The sequence below is a fragment of the Rhinolophus ferrumequinum genome, chromosome 2 (genome assembly GCF_004115265.2).
Source record: "Rhinolophus ferrumequinum isolate MPI-CBG mRhiFer1 chromosome 2, mRhiFer1_v1.p, whole genome shotgun sequence".
NCBI lineage: Eukaryota > Metazoa > Chordata > Mammalia > Chiroptera > Rhinolophidae > Rhinolophus > Rhinolophus ferrumequinum.
This window is the reverse complement of record NC_046285.1, coordinates 99,151,037-99,172,989: the sequence shown is the minus strand read 5'-3', so window position 1 is coordinate 99,172,989 and position 21,953 is coordinate 99,151,037.

The following is a 21,953-nucleotide window of genomic DNA, read 5'->3' as shown; positions in this document are numbered from 1 at the left end:
GAGAGCAGCGCCACTTCCCCTATTCGTCTTGGAGAGGCGATTTTTATCATTCTTGTGTTTGTTTTTCGCTTCAGTACTAAAGGAGACTAATAAGACCAGATGGTTCTTGAAATATGTGTCTACTGGATTCAGGAAGACTATTTGTGTTATCTGAAAACTATTGTCCATCCAATCACTTAGGTTTTTTCCCCATTGCACCTTCCTATGATATAACAGAATTTCAGAATCTTCAGGTCGTGATCTGCTCTCTATTTTAACTTTATCTGTGCTCTTAAATGACCCCCTTTGCTACATCAGCATCACCTAGGAACTGGTTAGAAATACAGAGTCTCTGGCCCCAACTCGGACCTACAGAATCAGCATCTGACATGTTGGGGTTCCCCGGGTGAGTGGTGCTCCCAGGAACATTGGAGGAGCACTGACTAGAACACACACGTCTACCAGGAGAGCTGAAAAGACCATAAACATTTACTTTAGTTCAATCTCTATTTTCTTTTTTTCCCCTATCCCTAACCCTAAAAGTCTCTATTTTCTTATCAGTGTTTTATCTTTCCCCACGCAGTCATCTCATTCATGCAATTCCACAGAGATTTATTGAGGCCCCTGATGTAGTGGGTACCATTGTAAGGGCTGAGAGGAAAGGGGAAAATCCTTGGTCTCATGGAGCTTATGGGAGGAGATCAAAAATAAACTTCATTTGTTTAAAATATGCAATATGTCATATCGTGACAAACTGCGGGGGAAAATGAGGCAGGTTAATGGGGACAAGAGCGTGAGCAAGGGTGCAGTGATGTATGGGAGTGTCAGTGACGGCCTCTGAGCAGTTAGGGCAGGAATGAAGGAGGGACCATGTGGGGCGCTTGGGGAAACCCTCCCCACCTCCTCCAAGGTCATCCCTCAGGTCACTGTGTGCCAGGGTTGCCAGATTTAGCAAAAATGAAAACAGCATGTCCTATGTTTTTGAATTTCAGATAAAAATAAATACATTTTTGGTATAATATACTAAATTTTAATATTATGTGTATATATAATTTAGTACATATACCAGTACATAGTACTAAGTTATAGTACCATTTTTTAGTGTGTCCCATGCAATATTTGGAACATATTTATAATAAAAAAATTCATGGTTTAGCTGAAATTAAAAATTCACTGGGTGTTCTGCATTTTATCTGTGACTTTCTGTGTGGTCAGTGGCATTGGGGCAAGCCATGGTTGGAGGAGATGGCCTTCTCAGAAGAATCACCATATCCTTTCTCTGTCAACCTGCACTTTGCTCCCTGGGCCCCAGCCAGGGCCACTGGGAGGCAGTGGCCATCTGTGACCTTATTGCGTCATCCCCACAGGTAACACCTGGATGTGGTTCCCTTGGACCTGTCTTCTGTAGTCAGATAAGAATTTCCTGAACAAAATACCCCTAAACTGTCTTTTCTAGTAAAAAAACAAAACCAAAACAAAACAACACAACTTAGAATACCTCTAGTTATACGTTATATTGTAAGTGTGTCACATATCACCAACTGGAAAGAAAGTGCTAATCATTCCTTTGTTCATGTAGCGTGTTTGGGAGAAACTCATGATTTATTTTCAGGGAACCCCCACGTAGTACAGCCTTTGCAGTTTTCCAAGTTCTGTTTTTGTTGCGGGGTGTGTGGCCCCTCCCGCGTTTTCCCGGAAGAGTCTGTGGCCCAACATCTGTGTGACTGTGCTCAGTCAACCTTCCAAATTTAAATAAGGGGAAATCCTCCTTCCCTTCCTGCTCCTCTCCTCTATTTATTTATTTTTAAAAGAAAACCATAGCAATTGCAAAGCATGTGGCTGGTACAATAACAACAGCATTATGTCACTTGGGTAATTACCTCTTGCAGAGTCCAAGCTTGAAGGGAAGGTTCTAGAACTCGAAGTTTTGTGTATTCTAATTAAGGGAATAAAGACTGTAAACAGACCACCTGACTGAGATAAGGTCACCTGAGGGGCCACTTTGCCATTTTCTCTCTTATACTTTTGAACACCTGCCATCACAAGTTAAAATAATCAATGATACCCAACAAAACACGCTTTAGTTGTATTTCATAATAATAAGCCCCTCCAATGAGAGGTCCCAGCTAACTTGAAGAACAGAACCTCCTCTGTGCCTCCTGACTTGGGACCTCCCCTGGTGGCTAGGCCAGTCGTAGGGACCCAGCTGGTCTGTTGCAGTGAGTCGTAGGTCCTGAGCTGAAAATCGGACAGGTTCCTGGGATGGGGCTGGAGTGGGCCGAACAATAGGATAACTTTTCAGAAACATTTTGTACAAGTAACATCAACACTGTCAACTCAGCTTCCAAACAGTTTTAAACACTGATTTAAAGTATCGCTAAAGCTAACAATTTGTCCAAGTAATTAGGAATACACTTTATCTTAGTTTCTCATGCCCTATTTTCAGTAAAATGTGAGAAGACCTACATGAAAAGAAATTAAGTTGTTTAAATTAATCTGTGGCTTTATTGGGAGTGTAAACGAATTTAGAATTGTTGTCTGCTGTTCCCTAGTGCACTAGAGAGTATTTGTTGAACTAGCTGGTTTGCAATTTTAAAACCTATCTTCAAAATTTGGGATAGTGAAATAAATTGTAGTGTGTGTGTGTGTGTGTGTGTGTGTGTGTGTGTGGTGTGTTTGCATTTGTATGTTTTACATTTTTATTAGTTATAACATGCATTTGTAAAATCAAGACTTTCTTAGAAACTTCAGGATAACAATAAAGTAAAATGCTCAATAAAAGTGAAAACCAAGAAAACCTACCACCAAAGATCAAATGAAACCAACCAGCCAACCAACTAACCAACCAACCATATAACTAAACAAGCAACCAACCAATAACTAAATAAAAAGAAGAAAGAACAATTACATTTTAATTACTCACTGGGATATATCAGAATGAATTTGAAAAAATTTAGCTTTATAAAAGTGAATTATTTAAACTGAAAATTTAAGTAGGAAGATTGACAGCAATATTAAATTTTTTGTTTATAGTTTTCACATTAACTTAGAAGTGAAATTATATATAGTTTGCACATGCACTATAGAAGTCATGCTACTTTTAGCAGTTGTATATGTTTAAAGATAATTATTTTCTTATTTAATAGTGATACATCTACATTGTAGAAAATTTAGGACATAGCTATAAGCAAGAAGAAAATAAAAGCCACAGGTTCCAGACAGAGAGGATCTCTATGAATTTTAGTGTACATCTTTCCAGTCCTTTTTTTCTCTCTGTATTTATTTTTTAAAAATAGTATTGCCTAGTTTTTTTTAAAGCTGTCATTTAATTTGTGTGTAATACGAGGAAGGGAGGAGGCTGCAATGCAGAGGAAGGAAGATGCGATTTTGCAACGACTGATAATAACACATGAAACAAAGAACTCCTGGACAGATAGAAAGCAGAGTGCCACAGCTCTCTGCTGCTTTTACTTATGTCATAGTTAACAGTCCATGACACCCCACAATTTTGATCATCAGAGTCATATATATTTTTGCATGGGTAAAACGCACATTTATGTATGATTTAAGAATTAATGAGTAGGATAAAGTTTTCTTTTCTAGCTGATTAATTTCAGAAACATTTGAAATTTCCAGTCTTGACCTAGTTGAACCTAATCACATCGATGTGGGTTAAGACTCGAGCACATTTTCTCTCTGCTCTTAACAGACGAAAGCACTTGGCAGGAAATGTCCGGCTTCCAGCCTTATGTGGTAGGGACATGCAGGATGATGGAGAAACTCAGAAGACAACTGCAGTAAATTTACATGTAAGCCGGAGGCCACCGCAAGCGACTGCTAGGTTAAAAACCTGTTACAAGGAAACGTGCAGTAAAAAGAAAATGAAAGACCTCACACATTCACCCTGTCCCTGAAAATAAATAGTTAGAAAATGGTGACTCTAGCAAACAAATGTCTTTATCATCATCAGAAATGTACTTCATTATCTGAAAGATTTGCAATGCTGTGCAGACAGAAGCCGGCATTAAAACAATAAGAACAAAACTATCATGCCTTTCAGCCAGGTGTGTCACCATATTGTACTCAACGTGAGGATATTAATTTCACAGTTTCCGCAAATAAGTTTAAACATAGGAGCATGTCACAAATAAGCAGCAATCTCTGCGAGGCTACCTCAGCTGGGATTTCATAGCCTGCAATTTTTAAATTCAGCCGTGTCCCCAAGGGCCAATCAATATTGGTGGCAATTATTCTTAGTACACAGTCCAAATGAAATGGGTGTGTTTTTCTTTTTTATCAAGGTGGGAGAGTGTGATATCGAAATAAGCAAATTCCCCTGTGGATGGCAATTGGGCTGCCGACCAGCTGCAGCAAGTCTGCCGTGAGTCTCTTTTGCCCGTTTCTCGAGACTAACCCAATAATGATGCCATTATTTTAACCCTTCAAAGTGAGCTCTGTTGGATAGCAAGCTCAGAAAAACCTAGTATGTGTCAAACAAAGGAAGAATGAAAACGTAAATAAACAAACAAGCCAGGAGCACCTCCCAACGCAGCTGCCCAGAGCAGCACCCTCCACACAGGTTTTATTTACACCCTGGTTTCCAAGCCACAACCTCTAGAGGGCCAGTGCTTGGGACGCAGGGATGTTTTCACAAAGCAGAGTCAGTTTACATTCTAGAGGGAAAGGTGGTAAAAACCTTTTGTTGTTGTTTTTTTTCAATTTCCAAAAGGCAGATACTGAATTATGCAAATCCTCAGAGTTTCATCTTTGAAAAGTTATTATTATTTTTTTCTTTCTTAAGTTTTTGCCTATTTGGGGGGTGGCTTAGGGAAGAGCGGTGGTGGTAATGAAGGTGGGGCATGAGGAACAGAAAATCAGAGAAGCGAGCCTCAAAATGACAGTTCAAATTCCTTTTCTTGGTGGGGCCCACGTTTAAGTCAGCTGGCACTCACGTGGCTAACAACACCAACAAAACCAAGTCATCAAGGGAGAGTCGCGGGGACAGAAACACACACACATGCCCTTACGACAAATTAGGGTTAGCGTGTCATTCATTCAGTTTCCTTGTCCTTGGAGTGGGGCTTCTTTTGTCTTTGGCCTGATCCCAAACTGGGCTTTTCATCCCATTTGACTTTTTATCTAATTAATCACATAACATGTCAGAGTGCTAGGAATCTAAAATTATTCTGTTATTTTTATGTTAGCTGATAAACAAAGCAAACCAAAACAGCGTGCTCTGTTTCTACGTGTGCTTTTAAACCACAAGTTCTCCTAAATACATGTTATAAGAAATGAAAAATTCTGAAAAAGGGACAGAAAGAGGCAAGCAGGACAGGCCCATGATAAAAACAACCTGGTGGTTCTTTCTGTAAACCAAAGAGCTCACTAGCTACCTTGGAGTTTGGGATTTTTCTTGTGGAATTTGGTTGTTTTTCTCTCACTTTGAAAAGAAAAACGAGAATGAATGAAAGGGAAATTTTAGGAGAGTTTTAGGGTCATGTTTGTCTCTTGAAAGTTCCAGGTACACGTGGATGATCGTCTTTAATTTGGAGGGGTCTCCAGGAGGGACGTGATGAATGTATGAACAGAGCTGAGTGGTACTGAGTTTAAGATGGCATTTAAATCTTTCTGGCCTGAAAAGGGGGTATGGGTGAGGTATTGGTTCACCCGTAACTCTGCACTTCCTTTTCATTAATCACAGTTCTTTCTTTTAGTTTCTTTGAGAGAGTGGATCAAAGTCACCGGGAATTGGTGGTTAGAAGTCCATGTTTTAAAGCTCAGAAATACTTGTTTTCCTTCCCTCCTCCCCTACTTTGAAAATGTTTTAGAATAAAGATTCCTGATTGCAGCGGTGGTTGGCGGTTAATATCATTAGACTTCTGGTTTGGATTAATGCTACTAATTAGTTTTTGTCCTTGACTTTTTCCAATTAAAGCATAGAGGCCTGGGTGCTAAACACCTGGGCAGATTACCTAATTAGATGACAGACACATACACAGTTGTTCGCAGGTAATTATTTTAACTTTCCCTGCTTGGGTGGTACTAAACACACTGATGGAAAGGACCTCCTTTCTTCCCTAGTAACGGTAAAACATCAGCTCGTGGGCAAGGCAGCTGGTCCTGGTACTGCCTGCTAAACAGACAATGTTGAGTCCTTTTTTTGGTGAATATGTGCAGAAGTGACAGATTTGGGTTTTGCCCCCAGACATAGGAGAAAACACACGTGTTGGTGGTTCCCACTCTATGCCCCGCCTGTTCCTCTGAGCAGGCAGTTTCCTTTGATGAGCGAAGTAGGACCCAGACTCTCCCTTTGCGGGTAGCCCTGGGCGTTCTTCGATGCGTGCTTGTCCGTCCCAGTGCCGAATAATCTTGGGGGTGGGGGGAAGGGTTCATTGCTCTAAAGGTGGGATGTAGTCTCTTTTTTTTAAAAAATTCAAAATTGAAAACCCAACTTCTGCGCTTTAAGTTCTTAAAAAAGAAAAAGGCTGACCACTCCTGGGATCCTTTCAACTAGGAGCATGGAGCCATGGATTGATCCCAGCTTGCACGTGCTCGCCGGAAGGGGCAGGCCCAGGTGCAGCTGAGCAGGAGGTGCCCGCGCTGAACCCACCTGGGACCCAGGGAACATTCTATCCTGTGAGGCACACACACTGGAAGCTTGTAACAAATCTCCACGCGCTGCCGCAACCAGCCTTTGTAATCTCAGCTTCACACAGTCCCTCCCGACCAGCCCAAGGGTGCCACTGGCCGTTTTCTGAGCATGCGCAGGCCTTGCTTTGCTAACATTTGCTCTTACTAACCCCCCCTGGGCCACCCCTTCCACCACAGCTTCATCTCTTGAGACCCTGTTTCCTTTTGAGGCCCATTCCCCATGGTGCCCCTTCTCCAAAACTTTTCCTAGAACTTTCAGTTGATTTGACGTATTTTTCTTTGCTTTGAAGCCCTGTAGCTTTGTGTGCCTCTCCTACATGCCTGACTGTATTCTCTTTTTCTTTTTCTTTCTTTCTTTCTTTTTCTTTTTCTTTCTTCCTTCCTTCCTTCCTTCCTTCCTTCCTTCCTTCCTTCCTTCCTTCCTTCCTTCCTTCCTTCCTTCCTTCCTTCCTTCCTTTTTCTTTCCCGCTTTAACCAACTGAGCTAACCAGCTACCCTGTGTTCTCTTTTGTATTGACGTTATTGGAGGCTCTGTCTTAGTTCTCCAGTGATATCAGTCTCTTCATTCATTGCTCAACAAGCATTTACTGAGTGCCTGATATGTGCTAGGCACTCTTCTAGGAGCTGACGATTCAGTGATAACAGAACAATTTCCCTGCCCACAATGAGCTTACAGTCCAGGGAGGAAGGAGGTTAGATAGCAAAGAAGCGAGCACACAAAAAGATACAGAAGGTCATAAAGTGATAACAGCTATGAAGGAAAGAGTATCACTGAACAGACAGCGATAAAGGAGCTAATGTAGAAAACAATAATGTACAAGCACTGCTCATTGAGCAAGAACTGTTGTCTTCATTTCCATTAATTTGTCTAATCCTCACAACATCTCTATGAACTAAGGAATCTCACTCTAGAGAAGACAGCTTGAGACCAGAGTGGTTAGGAAACTTGCCTGAGGTGACCCAGCGGATCAATAGCAGAGCTGCGTAGTCTGGTCTGGCTTCAGAGTTCACACTCTCAGCCAGCACACACACTCTTGTGCCTGGTCACCCTTCCTTCCCTCTCGTCAAGGCCACAACAGGGCTTAGGGCAGGACTTGAATGTGACAGGCCCTTGATGAGCTATGTGGGTCACACACCTGTGGACTTCTTGCTCCAAAATGACTCATGAATTTGTCCTTTCTTTCCTTCTCCCGTCCTTCCTGCCCTCGATCAAGCCGAGACGATCTTGGATCAGGATACCTGGCTTCTCTCTTTCTTAGCTCTGGTCTTCCTGGTTTCCTGCAACTGGGCAGCTACCCAGGCCTCTGAGAATCTGGCTCTGATGGTGAGATGAACACTCGTGGGACGCCCCCTTGTCTCAAGCTGATTCCAGGGAACCCCAGTGGTGGGAGGGTGTGGTCAGAGGTCAGCAGGGCTGTTTAGACCAGCCTGGGGGCAGTGTAGGAAGGCCCAGCCACAGCTCAGATGTGGGTAACAGGCTGGGGGCCTGTCCCTGGCTGGGAGGGTCCTGGGCTCCTGGGAAGCCTGCCACCCAACCTGGCTGAATCAGGCCCCTCTGTGTCCCTGGGCCTGGTAATAACACTAGTTCTCATAGAGCTTCAGTCACATGCTGCACTTTCAGTAGGGACCAGGCCTTGTAGTACATGTGCCCAGATCCTTAGAGTGTCATCTCACCCTGAGTAATGGTCCCATGAAGCGATTGTCCTCTGGTTAGGCAGTGTTGTCACGGGCAGGTTATGTCCCTGGCCGAGCTGCCCATTGAGGCGTCCAGAGGATGCGGTGGCTCTCGGGTCCCTCTGCGCTCCCTTTCCTTGTGTGGAGAAGTCTCCATCTCTTGAGTCTGCTCCTCCTCCAGGAAGGACCCATTCTCTTCCCCAGCCTCCCTTTTCACTGGGGTTTGTCTCTGGGACCTGGCCCCACTAGTCAAACGTCCATGGTAGAAGTTCTAGCACCAAATGCCATGTTCAGCGTCCCTGGTATGAACCATGGGAGTCTCTGCCCCACAGAAATGGCACAGGGACTTAGCTGTAGCACTTTTGCAATGCACTTTGGGCAAAGTTCTTGGCCACGGAGCTGCTGCCTCAGTCATCTATTACTGTGTAAGCAGCCACCGCAAGCCTAGAGGCTTCAAACAACGGCAATATTTATTTTGCTCCTGAATCTGCAATTTGGGCAGGGCTTGGCAGACTCACTTCTGTTCCACGCAGTGTCAGTTAGAGTGATTGGTAGATGGGTGGGCAGGGACCATCTCAAGCTTGCTCACCCGCGGGGCTGGTGGTTGATGCTGGCTCCTGGCTGGGCCCTTAGTTGGGGCTGTGGCCAGGAAATCTACATGTAGTCTTCCACAGGGCTGCTTACTTTTCTCACAATATGGCAGCAGGGTTCCAACAATAAACAGAGGGAGAGAGAGAGAGAGAGAGAGAGAGAGAGAGAGAGAGAGAGAGAGAACATACCAGGCAGAACCTGTGTTATCTAGCTTCAGAAGTCACAGAAATCATGCAGCCAAGTGGGCCCACCTTCAAGGGAAGGAGAATTAAACTCTGCCCTTGGTGGGACGAGTGTCCAAGAATTTTCAGGCAGGTTTTAAAACTGGCACAGCTGGCATGTCTGGTTCCCAGCCTTTCCCAGAGGTTCTATGAGCTAACTAATATTTTAAAATAAATTATTTTCAGGTTAAGCTATCTGGAGAGGTTTCTACTGTCTTATTCATATAGCTGGTCAGGCTACACACCCGAGTTTGTCCGATTCCAAAGTCTGTTCTCCAAATCCTGTGGTGTCGACCACCTGGAAGGCACAAGAATAGAGCTCTCATGACCAATTCGTCCATTCATCCAACCAACCAATCAACCAACCAAAAACCACACATGTGATGAGCACCTCCCATTTGTCAGGCCCTGAAGATACAGTAGTAAACACATTTCCCTTCTGTGTACAGCCTGAGAGGTGCAACAGATAGTGAGGCTGTTATAGTGAAGTGTGATGAGTGCTGAAATAGGGAAACTTCGGGAACACAGGAGGTATGCCTAACCCAGAGGAATTAGGGGGTCGAGGAAGGTGTCCTAGGGAAATGACATTAAATCTGGGACATGAAGAATGAGTATGAATGAATTAAGCTGGTGGTGGTGGTTGTGGTGATGGTGATGGTGAAAGAATGCTCCAGCAGAGAGAGCAGGACATGCAAAGGCCCTGGGGCCGGAAGAGGCCTGCCCCTTTATAGCAGTAAAGGGAGCTGTATGTGGCTGGAGCACTGTAGGTGGAAGAGGGAGGAAACAGAGACATGACGCTGAACTGGTGAGTTAGGAACACGGCATGTAGCGCCTGATCACATAATTTAAGCAGAACCACAGTGTTGGACATCAGAAGTACTTAAGGAAGAAAAGAATTATTTGATAAAGTCAGGGGCCCATGTTTAAATTCTGAGCATTCAAATAATTATATCAGAATATCATTCAACAATTGCCTGAAGTGATGCCCGTTCATTCATTCCACAAATATTTATTTGAGAGCCTACTACATTCCAGGCAAAATCTATCACAGTTGTATAAAAAGGATAGCTAGCATGGTAGTGTTTGTTTTTCTGTGACTTATAAGGGAAACGTTTCTTTTTTTTCTCAATGGATACTCCTGTCTGACCCATGGTCAGGAGGAGGGGACAAATTAATACCAGCACTGCAGTGACAAATGCTAACTGTTCAGAGTCACAGATGTGGTGCCTTCGACCTGCTCAGGCATTACAGCCTTAGCTGTAACCGGGCAAAGTGCAAACCAATCGCCATTTCTCCATACGGAAAAGGAACAACACACAATCTTCCTGTTGCTTTGTTTTTTAAATTGAGATAGAATTAACATGCAACATTATATTAGCTTCAGGTGTACAAAATAATGGTTAGATATTTGTTTACATTGCAAAATGATCACCACACTAAGTCTAGTTAATATCTATCACCATACATAGTTACAGAACTACTTTTTTTTCTTGTGATGAGAACTTTTAAGAACTATTCTCTTAGCAGCTTTTGAATATACAATACAGTTTTATTAATCATAGTCACCATGCTGTACATTATTTAGCCAGGACTTACTTATCTTATAACTGGAATTTTGTACCTTTTGACTCCTTTCACCCACCCACCACCCCTTATCTCTGGCATCCACCAATCTGTTCTGTTTCTATGAGCTTGGTTTTTATTTTTTAGATTCCACACGTGAGATCATGTGGTATTTGTCTTTCTCGGTCTGACTTATTTCATTTAGCATGATGTTCTCTAGGTCCATTCGTGTTGTCACAAATGGCAAGATTTCATTCTTTTTATGGCTGAATAATATTCCATGGTATACATACATGAAATTTTCTTTATCCATTCATCTGTCGGTGGACACTTAGGTTTCCATATTCCTGTTGTCTTTTTGGATTGATGCTTGAAAAAAGCAGATACAGATGAAATGTTTCCTTGACGGCAGGTACATGAGACATGAAGAAGACCTAATGATGGGTGTAGACCTTTCCACAGACCACCCCTCATCATGATCTTTCTAGTTTAGTCAGCTGTTGGGAGCATCTGTACGTTACTGCACGCAGGAAGGATGATTGGGTTCTGATTTGTATAGAGGTGTGCATTTATCCCAGACCAACAGTTTAAAAGATAAGTTGGATTATAGCTAAAGCTGTAGGGTTTCATTGATCAAGGCCAGCATGGCTATCGACTTTCTGTTCAAACAGCCAACGACAAGGCAAATGAGTCGGATAGTGAGAGGCCGAGAAACTGGTGCCTTCACCATGCAGAAGCTGGCGTCCTCGTGTGCTGTGTGACCCACCTGAGATTCTTCTGTGGTAGTTTCCAGGATGAGGTAGGATCGTCTTTCAGGGTTCTCCTGCCTCAAGGGAGGGAGCCAGACATTTATATCCCACATCGACCATCACTGGATGTAGTGTGCCCCCGGGAAAGGGTGTGACGGAGTCCTGAAGGGGGCATCTGGGCAGCATGTCTCAGAATCCACTACACCGTCACTCCCACTACTTCCCTGAGCCTGAAGCCAAGGGTCACTTGTCATTTGTAGCTGCCCTTGCACTGTTGTTTGTCTTCTGGTAGAGATCATTTCCCTTTTACCTATGTCTCTAGAAAAAGTGGCAATGAAACACCCAGGGAAGCCTGCCTGTTTTGAGAAAAACAGAAGAGTGCATTGGTCTTTTGGGAGGTGAAGAATACGGGTACACCTCATTGTATTGTGCTCTGCAGATATTGAGTATTTTTTACAAATTCCAGGTTTGTGGCAACCCGGCATTGAACAAATCTATCAATGTCATTTTTAGCAACAGCATTTGCTTACTTCGTGTCTCTGTGTCACATTTTAATTATCCTTCCAGTATTTCAAAGTGTTTCATTGTTAGTATATTTGTTACAGTGATCTCTGATCAGTGATCTTTGATGTCACTGTTTTAATTGTTTTGGGGCACTACAAATCATGCCCATATAATATGGCAAACTTTATCGATGTTGTGTGTGTTTTGACTGCTCCCCTGACCAGCTCTTCTCCCATCTTTCTCCCTCTCCTTGGGCCTCCCTATTCCCTAAGATATAACAATATTGAAATTAGGTCCATTAATAACCCTTCAATGGCCTCTAAGTGTTCAAAGGAAAGGAAGAGACACACATCTCTCACTCTAAACCAAAAGCTGTAAGTAGTTAAGCTTAGTGAGTAAAGCATCTCAAAAGCTTAGACAGGCTGAAAGCTAGGACTCCTGTGCCAAATAGTTAGCCAAGTTGTGAATGCAAAGGAAAAGTTCTTGAAGGAAATTAAAAGAGCTACTCCAGTGAATATATGAAGGATAAGGAAGCAAAACAGCCATATTGCTCACATGGAGTTTTAGTGGTCTGGATAGAAGATCAAACCAGCCACAACATTCCCTTGAGCCAAAGCCTAATCCAGAGCAAGGCTCTAACTCTCTTCAGTTCTATGAAGGCTGAGAGAGGTGAGGAAACTGCAGAAGAAAAGTATGAAACTAGCAGAGGTTGGTTCATGAGGTTTAAGGAAAGAAGCTCTCTCCACAACATACAAGTGCGAGGTGAAGCAGCAAGTACTGATGTAGAATCTGCAGCAAATTATCCAGAAGATCTAGCTACAGTAATTGGCTACACTGAACAACAGCTTTTCAATGTAGACGAATCAGCCTTATTGGAATAAGATGACATTTAGGATTTTCATAGCTAAGGGAAAATCATCCATGTCTGGCTTGAAACCTTCAAAGAACAGGCTGATTCTCTTATTAGGGGCTAATGCAGATAGTGACTTTTAAGTTGAAGGCAATGCTCACTTATTATTTCCAAAATCGTAGGGTCCTTAAGAATTATACTAAATCGACTCTGCCTGAGTTCTATAACTGACACCACAGAGCCTGTATGACTGCACATAGGTTTGAAACATGGTTTACTGAGAATTTTAGGCCCATTGTTGAGATCTGCTCAGGAAAAAAAGTTTCCTTTCAAAATATTACTGCTCATTGACAATGCACCTGGTCACCCGAGAGCTCTGATGGAGATGTAGAATGAGATGAATGTTGTTTTCATGCCAATGGACATAGCATCCTTTCTGCAGCCTGTGGATCAAGGAATATGTTTAACTTTCAAGACTTATTATTTAAGAAATGAATTTCATAAGACTGCAGCTGACATAGACAGTGATTCCTCTGATGGATCTGGGCAAAGTAAATCGAAAACCTCTGGAAAGCATCCACCACTCTAGGTGCCATTAAGACCATTCATAATTCACGGGAAGAGGTCAAAATACCAACATTAACAGGAGTTTGGAAGAAGTTGATTCCAAACCCCAGGGATGACTTTGGGGGATTGAAGACTTCCGTGGAGGAGGTCACTGCAGATGTGGTGGAAATAGAAAGAGAACTAGAATTAGAAGTGGAGCCTGAAGATGTGACTGAATTGCTGCAATTTCATGACAAAACATTAACAGTGCGGAGTTGCTTCTTATAAATGAGCAAAGAAAGTGGTTTCTTGAGATGGAACCTATCCTGGTGAAGATACTGTGAAGGTTGTTGAAATGACAACTAAGGACTTAGAATATTACTTAAACCTAGTTGCTAAAGCGGCAGCAGGGTTTGAGAGGACTGACTCCTATACTGAAATAAGTTCTGCTGTGGGCAAAATGCTACAAACAGCATCACGTGTTACAGAGAAATCGTTTGTGAAAGGAAGAGTCAATCGATGCAGCAGATTTCATTTCTTATTTTAAGAAATTGCCACAGCCAACCCAACCTTCAGCAACCACCACCCTGGTCAGTCAGCAGCCATCCACCAGCAAAAGGATTACAACTCACTGAAGGCTCAGATGAGGGTTAGCATTTTTTTAGCAATATTTTTAAATTACGGTATGTACATTGCTTTTTTTTAAAAAAAATAATGTTATTGTACACTTAATAGATTCAGTATAGTATATACACTGGGAAACCAAAAAATTCATGACTCACTTTATTGGGATATTCACTTTGCCGTGGTGGCCTAGAACCAAAACTGCAGTATCTCCGAGGTTGTGCCTATATTCATTCATATGTGACTGATTTACACTCTGCCTCTCCACTTGTTCATATTACTGCAATGAAAATGTTTGGGTGTGTGACCACTGGGGAATGATTCGGCAGAGCCAGGAGTCACGGGAGCCACTTAGTTTAACAGGAACCAGGGCTCCTCTGACTGCACCATTCTTCTCCCCAAGATGGACCAGGCCTGGCTGAAAGGGCTTTTGAATAGAGCTCCTCTAGAGAGGCTTTGATTCAGCAGAGTCTTGTGGTAGATTCTCAGTTTCCTGTTGTTTTCAACAGGGCAAAAAACATGTTATGTATTTCTGCTTAACACATCACTCCAAATTTAGTGGCTTAAAACAGTAACAATATGTTAGCTCTCAGGATTCCGTGCTGTCAGGGTTCAGCAGGCTGTTTTGCTAGTGCAAGTGATGTCAGCTGGGGTCACATATGGGGCCCAGCTACATTCAGCTGGGAGCTCAGAGCTCGACTGGGGTTGAAATGTCCAAGACGGCCACTCATCCCTCAGGCCCTCTCTCTACGTGGCCTCTCGTCATCCAGGAGTCTGGCTTATGGCATGGAAGCGGAGCAACAAGAGCAAAAGTGGAAACTGTGAGACTTTTAAAGTCTAGATCTGCAACTGACACAAGGTAACTTCTGTGGCATTCTGTTGGTCAAAGCAACTCATTAGACCAGGTGAGAGTCAAGGGGAGGCAGAATAGATTCCTCCCCTCAGTGGAGGAGAAGGAAGAATGAATGACCACAATCACAACACTCTCATGTCTGTAGATCTCTGGTGAATGATTTAGATGCAGATACAAAAGGGGGCGGGGCACAGAGTCATCTTTTTCATGCTTCCCTGGCTCTGGAAGCACACTCTTTGGAAACCCCTTCCTTTGCTCAGTGGTACAGGCTATAAATGCCTTTCTGTAGATAGAGAGAGAGATGGGCTGTCTCCAGGGAGGAATTCTCTCAACAGTCTGTGGGGAGGAGTCAACAATTCAGTGAATTACAGCATCAGGAGATTTTGATGTTTAGCTTAACATCCCTCTGCGTAATTTCTTGCTGCTTGTCATGATCGTCACCATAGCCATCACATCAGTATTACCCTCAGCAGTGCAGAACCTTTATTAGGCACCTAATTTCATGCGGAATGGTGCTAGGAGATGGAGCGCAAGTACAGGAAGGCACAGCTCGGGCCGCCCACCGGGTGGTGCCTGAGTCTGGAACCGAGGTGACAGAACTCACGGGAAGGCCGTGAGGGACTCAACCAAGAAATGTGAATGGGCACCCAAACGCACAGCGAAGGGCTTACGTCGTGTCTCAACGAAGGCAGCTCAGCGTTGAAGGGCCACAGCACAGCGTTTTGAGTTCAAGTTCTTCTGCTTCTGCCGGTTGTTGAGGCTCAAGGTCAGTTTGCACAAAATTAATTTGCTGAAACTGTGAGATAGATTCCTCGATCTGGGTCTGAGCAGATTTTGGTTTTGCCGCCAAAGACAGAAGCAGAAGCAAGACATAGTCTACCTACAGAAAGAGAGGCGGGTGAAAGCCGCCCGTGGCACAGCTCATGCATTCACATATAAACTATAACGCGATGGGCAAGGTCTTGACCCCACAAATGTGAAACACTGGGGAGGCCAACGGCTGCGCTGGGCCAACACATTTAGCGCAAACCAGCCGCATAGCAAAGACTGAAGGAAAACTATAGTAGCAAATCCAGATTATATATACTGTTTTACCCACAGATACTTTAGCATAGAAAAAGACGGATTTTTTTTTTTTTTTTTTTTTTTTTTTAGCATATCAATGTTAAAGACAGTTTGCTTTGGAAACGGGCTTGTGGACTGGCGCTATTTCCAGCTTTATTTTGTCGTTATCGACTTGCTATTTGGGGCACACTTCCCCATTCAATAGAAGTGAATATATTAATTATTCTATTTACGTAACTTGGGACTGTATTTTAAAAAGGGGACTTATTTATTCAACAAATATTTGCTAATCCCTAACACGAGCCCAGAATGTGCTGTGCAGTGGGGACTGAGAGACAGAACACACCCGGGGATGGAGGAGATCAGGCAAATCGGCCTTGATACAAATGTAGCTTGATCCGCTCTTGGGCAGAGGTGTGGGGGGTGGCTTTGTGTCTGAGGGATATTTCTTTCTCTTGCCCACAATTTTAAAAAGGCACCTTGATCCTGGTCAAATTTGAAATGTTATTAATTAATTTGGGATATATAATATATAGCCCATTATAGATGAGCTATATATTATAACAAACAAAGGAGCTGTCTTTCTTGATGCGTGCAACTTCAATTAAAAGACTTGACTCGTTTCTTTCAACTTCCTCCCATGCAATATACACATTGCCTCTGCTTTGGTAGCAGAAAAGTTAAAATGAATTCTGTTCTTGGACGTGAGGGAAGAGCAAGAGAAGAAACATGGGGCTAGCTGGGTGGAAGGGGGGAAGGGCTGGGAGGAGACAGGGCAGATACCAGCAAGACCATCTCAACGTCAGGGCTTCCCCAAGTAGTAGCATCTCCAAGCCTGGGTTTGGAGATGAAGTGACCTAAAGCTGTCAAATGCCTGTGATTTACACACACACACACACACACACACAATCCATCTCTCTCTCTCTCTCTCTCTCTCTCTCTCTCTCTCTCTCTCCCCACACACACTTTTATCTTCTGGATCCATTTGGTCTAGTGCAGGGGGATGGTGGCAGCAGCCGCCTTAGGCAGGTGTCTTTCCCCTGCCATCCTTCTCCTCTGTTCCTTTTCTTGGTCTCTTGGCACCTACTGAATAAGAGGATCATCTATCCGATTTGTGTTAGAAGCTACTGCTTCCTGGCCTGGGGAACGGAGAGAGGACCTGTTCTGGGGACCTCCTTACTCCCTCCCTCCTCCTTCTCTCTGGGCTGGGATCTTGGGGCTGAATCTGAGCTTGGTGGGCCCCCTCCTGTATGCAGCTACATGAGCTCAGCCCCTGGGCGCCATGGGCAATATGCTTGGGCCCAGGCCCTGAGCTGCCAAGCGGGTTAATTAACACTGGTGCCCAGGAAGCCCCGTCTGTTCCCAGCACTTGTGCTGCTCCAGTCCCCGCACCTCCCCGACTCCCGAAGCAGCAGAATTCCCCGCTTCCCACCCTGCTGTCTCCGGAGTTGTTCCGTCCCTAAGTGCCTTGCCATGGGCCACAAATCAGTTGTCACAAGTCTAGGTAAATCTTGCTCTCTACTCTGCAGGACAGGTAGGACAGGTGGGGTGGGGAAGGTGGGGAGGAGGGGAGGGGCAGCTCCCACCAGTGATGGATCAACCCTTTCTGCGCTGCCCACAGATCCCGAGGCCACTTCCCTCCTTTGTCAGCAGCAGGCACAGCCTCCACGAGGACGGTTTTGTGGCGATTCTGACGTCATAGTTGGGTTCCCCCAGTGCAGAGCCTGAAACAAAGGTTTGTGTTCACTGGTTTATTTGAGGGCCTACAGGAAGCAGGGGCTGAGGGAAGAGCGGCTGGGAAACAGAGAGGGAGGAAGTGCCAATGAGAGGTCCATTATTACGATTGCTGCTGGGGGCAACAGGGATCTATCTTACAGGTGAGAAAAATGTCTTTAAGAGGACCACTTCCCAGATGGGTTCAGAATGTGTGAAGTCTTTCCAGGCACATCCATCATCCTCCAAATGGACAGGTGAGGGTTGGGGGCACTGAAGGGAAGCCCTAAGTTGCAGTGAAATGGGTTCTAATCCAGACGGTGGGTCTAGAGTCTCTCTCCTACTTAAAAAGACTTACACTCATTCAATATAGCAAATGCTGGTTGAACACCTCCTGCTGTAGCTCATGGAATCTGAGATCTCATTGGCTGTAAGGCCATGCTGTTATTCTAAGAAGCACTAAGATAAAAGCTGCCAATTAAAGTATGATACACTGTCAAACGTAAGACACTTTCCTAGTTCAGAGATGAGAAAGTGTGAAAAGAATGTGGGTCTCGGGATAGGTACAGCATACACTACACCCTCATGGACATAGTTGGGGGTCACTGCCTTTGCTCCCAGGAGAGAAGAAACACCATGCAGGGATGGCAAGAATAGCAAGGTAGAATAGGATTAGGGGAACAAATCAAATACTTTCAGAGCACAGAGGAAGGAGAGATGAATTCTGGTGGGGAAGAATCAGGGAGGACTTCCTGGAAGAAGGGGCAGTATCTGAGCTGGGCTCAGAGGATGGCAGGGTTTGGACTATTGGGGCTGAAGGGGAAAGGCGCTCCATGCTGTGGAAATCACACAGCAAAGGCTCTGAGCTGTCCTAGAAGTACAGTGATTGTACTTATCTGGAATGTAGGGTTTGTGGGTGAGCAGAAAAAAAAAGGTTGAGAATTAGAAAAGCAATGAACATACCCTTTGACCAAGGAATTTCACTCCTAGGTCTATGCCCAAGAGAAACTCCTACTTGAGTGCACCGGGAGACAAATATATCAATATTTACAGCAATGCTGCTTATGACAGCAAAAAATGAGAATGTACCTGAGTAAGAAAATGCAGGGAGCAGCCTTCTCAGCGTTTCATTAGGAAAATCAGCCTGGCTTCAGAGGAGTGGGAGAGGCTGAAAGACAGACACTTTTAATGGATAGTCCAGACCACAGGGTGTGAGGTTCTGGAGCTGGATGGTGGCAGTGAGAACAGAGGAGAAGGAGCAAGTATGAATGACACTGTAAGGGAAGGGTTGACTGAACTTGATGACGGGAAAGTGCCAGGAATAGAGACTGGGAATTTAGGACCAGGAGCAGGGGTCTTTTTTGTTAAAGGAGAGGGCAGCAAGGATGATTTATTTGATCTGTACATGAAACCTCCCAGGGCACTATAACTTGCATTTAAATCCGCTGGCTTCAGTGACATGGTTCTGCCCCCATTTCTCTTTTGTTCTCACCCTCCTTCATTAGCTTCTCTGCTCCCTTAGCATTCAGGTTTCCAAGGGCCCTTCCTTTGGGTCCCAAGGCTCCTTGTTTTGTACACACCCTCTCTGGGGGTTCTCTTTCCATCTCATGAGCTCCACCTCTGTCTGACATCATCTGAGGGGCCCACAGTCCTTTCAACTTAGCATTTCTCTGATGAAATCCCTTATCTTTCCAAATCTCATCTTTTCCTTGTGTTCCACACACAAGTGGACAGAACACTACCATCCACATGACTACCCAATCCAGAAACTGGGTCTTCTTTTCACTGCCTCTAGCCAAGCAGCTTCTTCTGACCTCCCCTTTTGTGCCTGTTCTCGAATTCTTTTGGCTCACCTTTGGGTTCTGGGCGTTGCTGTACAACGAGCTCTAAGGTCTGGCCTGACAGCAGTGCAGTGAGTACCTGGGGCTTTCTACCCAAGCTCGTGGGGACTTGCTTACGTCATTCTTGCTTACGTGCAAACTTGGAACTCCTAGGAAGGTAATATTCCTCTGGACAAACCTTGACCAATGGAGGCAGGAGCTGATGGGTAAATATTCCCTCCGTCCATATTTTGAGAGGACAATTCTGAGGTGTCTTCCACACACTTCATCAGGCGTTCCCACCTCAGATGCCCAAGAAATATCTTTTTGGACTAAATTCTAAATTTAACTCACCACTGATACAAACTTCATGTTGCCCACATTTCTTACAGTTGCTGGTCCCATGGGGTATCAGGCTGCAGGGAAATGCTGGGACAAAGGTTGTGGACGGTGCCCTTAGCTGCTGGGTCAAGGAGGGGATTGGATCTCCTCTATGCCCTACTTTACACAAACACTGCCCTTATCCAGCTGGTTCCTTCCTTTCTCTTCAGAAACATACACCCCACTTCCGAGTACCAAAATCGGCACCAGTTTCCTCGAGCTGCCATACATAGTACCACAAAACGAGTGGTGTCAAACAACAGAAATTTATTGTCTTATATTCCAGAAGGCCGGAAGTCCAAAATCAAGGTGTCCACAGGATCACCTCCAAAGGCTTTAGGGAAGATTCCTTCCTTGCCTCTTCCTAGCGTCTGACGGTTGCCAGCAATCCCTGGCGTTTTGGCTTGTAGTTTCATTATTCCGATTTCTGCTTCTGTCATCACGTGGCCATCTTCCCTCTGTGTGTCTCCAAATTTCCTTTTCCTTATAAGGACACCTGTCATTAGATTTAGGATCTAATCATGACTTGCTTACATCTGCAATGACCCTATTTCTAAATAAGGTCACATTCACAGAGACCAGGGTTAGGATTCCAACATATCTTTTATTTGGGGACACAATTTAATGCACAACAACTACAACTCATGAACACTTCCCATGTGTTAGGGATTGGGTCAGGCGGGCTGCCCACAGGGTCATCTTTAATATTCCCCACCACCCTGCCAGGTAGGAGTGTTGTCAGCCTGCTTTTACATGTGTGGACACGGAAGCTCAGAGAGGCCACACAACCAGCTGAGAAAATGAGACCACCCTGTGGTGTATGTTATGCCTCAGCAGCTCCATGGGCACTGTGAATAAGATGGTTTTGAGGGAGCTACAGAAAAAAGGAGCCCAAGGCCCGGTTTTCAGCAAGCTTAAATCTCATGGTGGAGTCAGGATCAAAATATCTGAAGAAAGCAGGAGACTCTGTAGAAGGGAAATGGATGTGCAATTATGAACCAAGCGCCTCAGAATCTGAGGTTGAGCAAGGCCTGGGCTACTTTTATTTTCTAAGGCTCCCACCATAGTAGGGGGGTGTGGGGAGAAGGAATGCTCACACAGGGTTTCGTAAAGTACGAGGTAGTTTAAACATTTACATTGAACAACTGAACACTTTGGCATGTCAAAAACACAACGTCAGCGTACGTAGCCTCAGTTGGAGACAATATCAAAAGCCTGAAAACTGAAGCCTCTGGGATTGTGAGCTTCTGGTTCTGGGATGAATATGGACCACAGAGAAGAGCAGACGTGAGCAGCACATGCTGGCGAAACAGTGAAAAAGGGGTTAGCACCACCGGCACTGTGCTGCTGGGAGGACCAAAATCTCCCACTGCACCATGACCTGCAGGGATGGCTGTGCATGTGAGGGTCAGGAAGGGGCGGGGCCTGTACAGAGCAGTCTGACAGAGCAGTTGGTGACCCCGTTTTCCCAGCTTTCATCCAAAGATGTCCCAGATGTCCTGGGAGAGCCGTTGGGTGCACTCAGTTCTGCGTCTCCATGCCTCTGCCAGTTTGGCCCCAGACAATGGTCTCCATCAGCAAAAGGTTTTTAGAGAAAACCTTTGCCTGGGGGACCTACAGCATGTGGCTTCAGAATTAATCCAGAAAAAGATCCCTGTTGTGAAGGGGAAGGGAGCTGCTAGCCTCGATACAGCTCCTTGGAGCAGGCGCTGGAGGCTTGGATTCAAGTAAAAGTGGTACATCCCATTTTGCTTTCCGATCTTCTTAGGATAAATTTCTTCACCTGCAATCAGATGTACCCTGCTCCCATCACAACCTGCTGAATCAGGATCTGGGTTGAGGCAGGGAGGGGCTAAGGTATTGTGGGTGATTTTTTTTTTTTTTTTTAGAAAGAATTTTTTTTTTTTTAATTGGGGAAGGGGAACAGCACTTTATTGGAGAACAGTGTGTACTTCCAGGACTTTTTTCCAAGTCAAGTTATTGTCCTTTCAATCTTAGTTGTGGAGGGTGCCATTCAGCTTCAAGTTGTTGTCCTTTCAGTCTTAGTTGTGGAGGGCGCAGCTCGGCTCCAGGTCCAGTTGCCTCCAGGTCCAGTTGCCATTACTAGTTGCCGTTACTAGTTGCAGGGGGCGCAGCCCACCATCCCTTGCGGGAGTCAAACAGGCAACC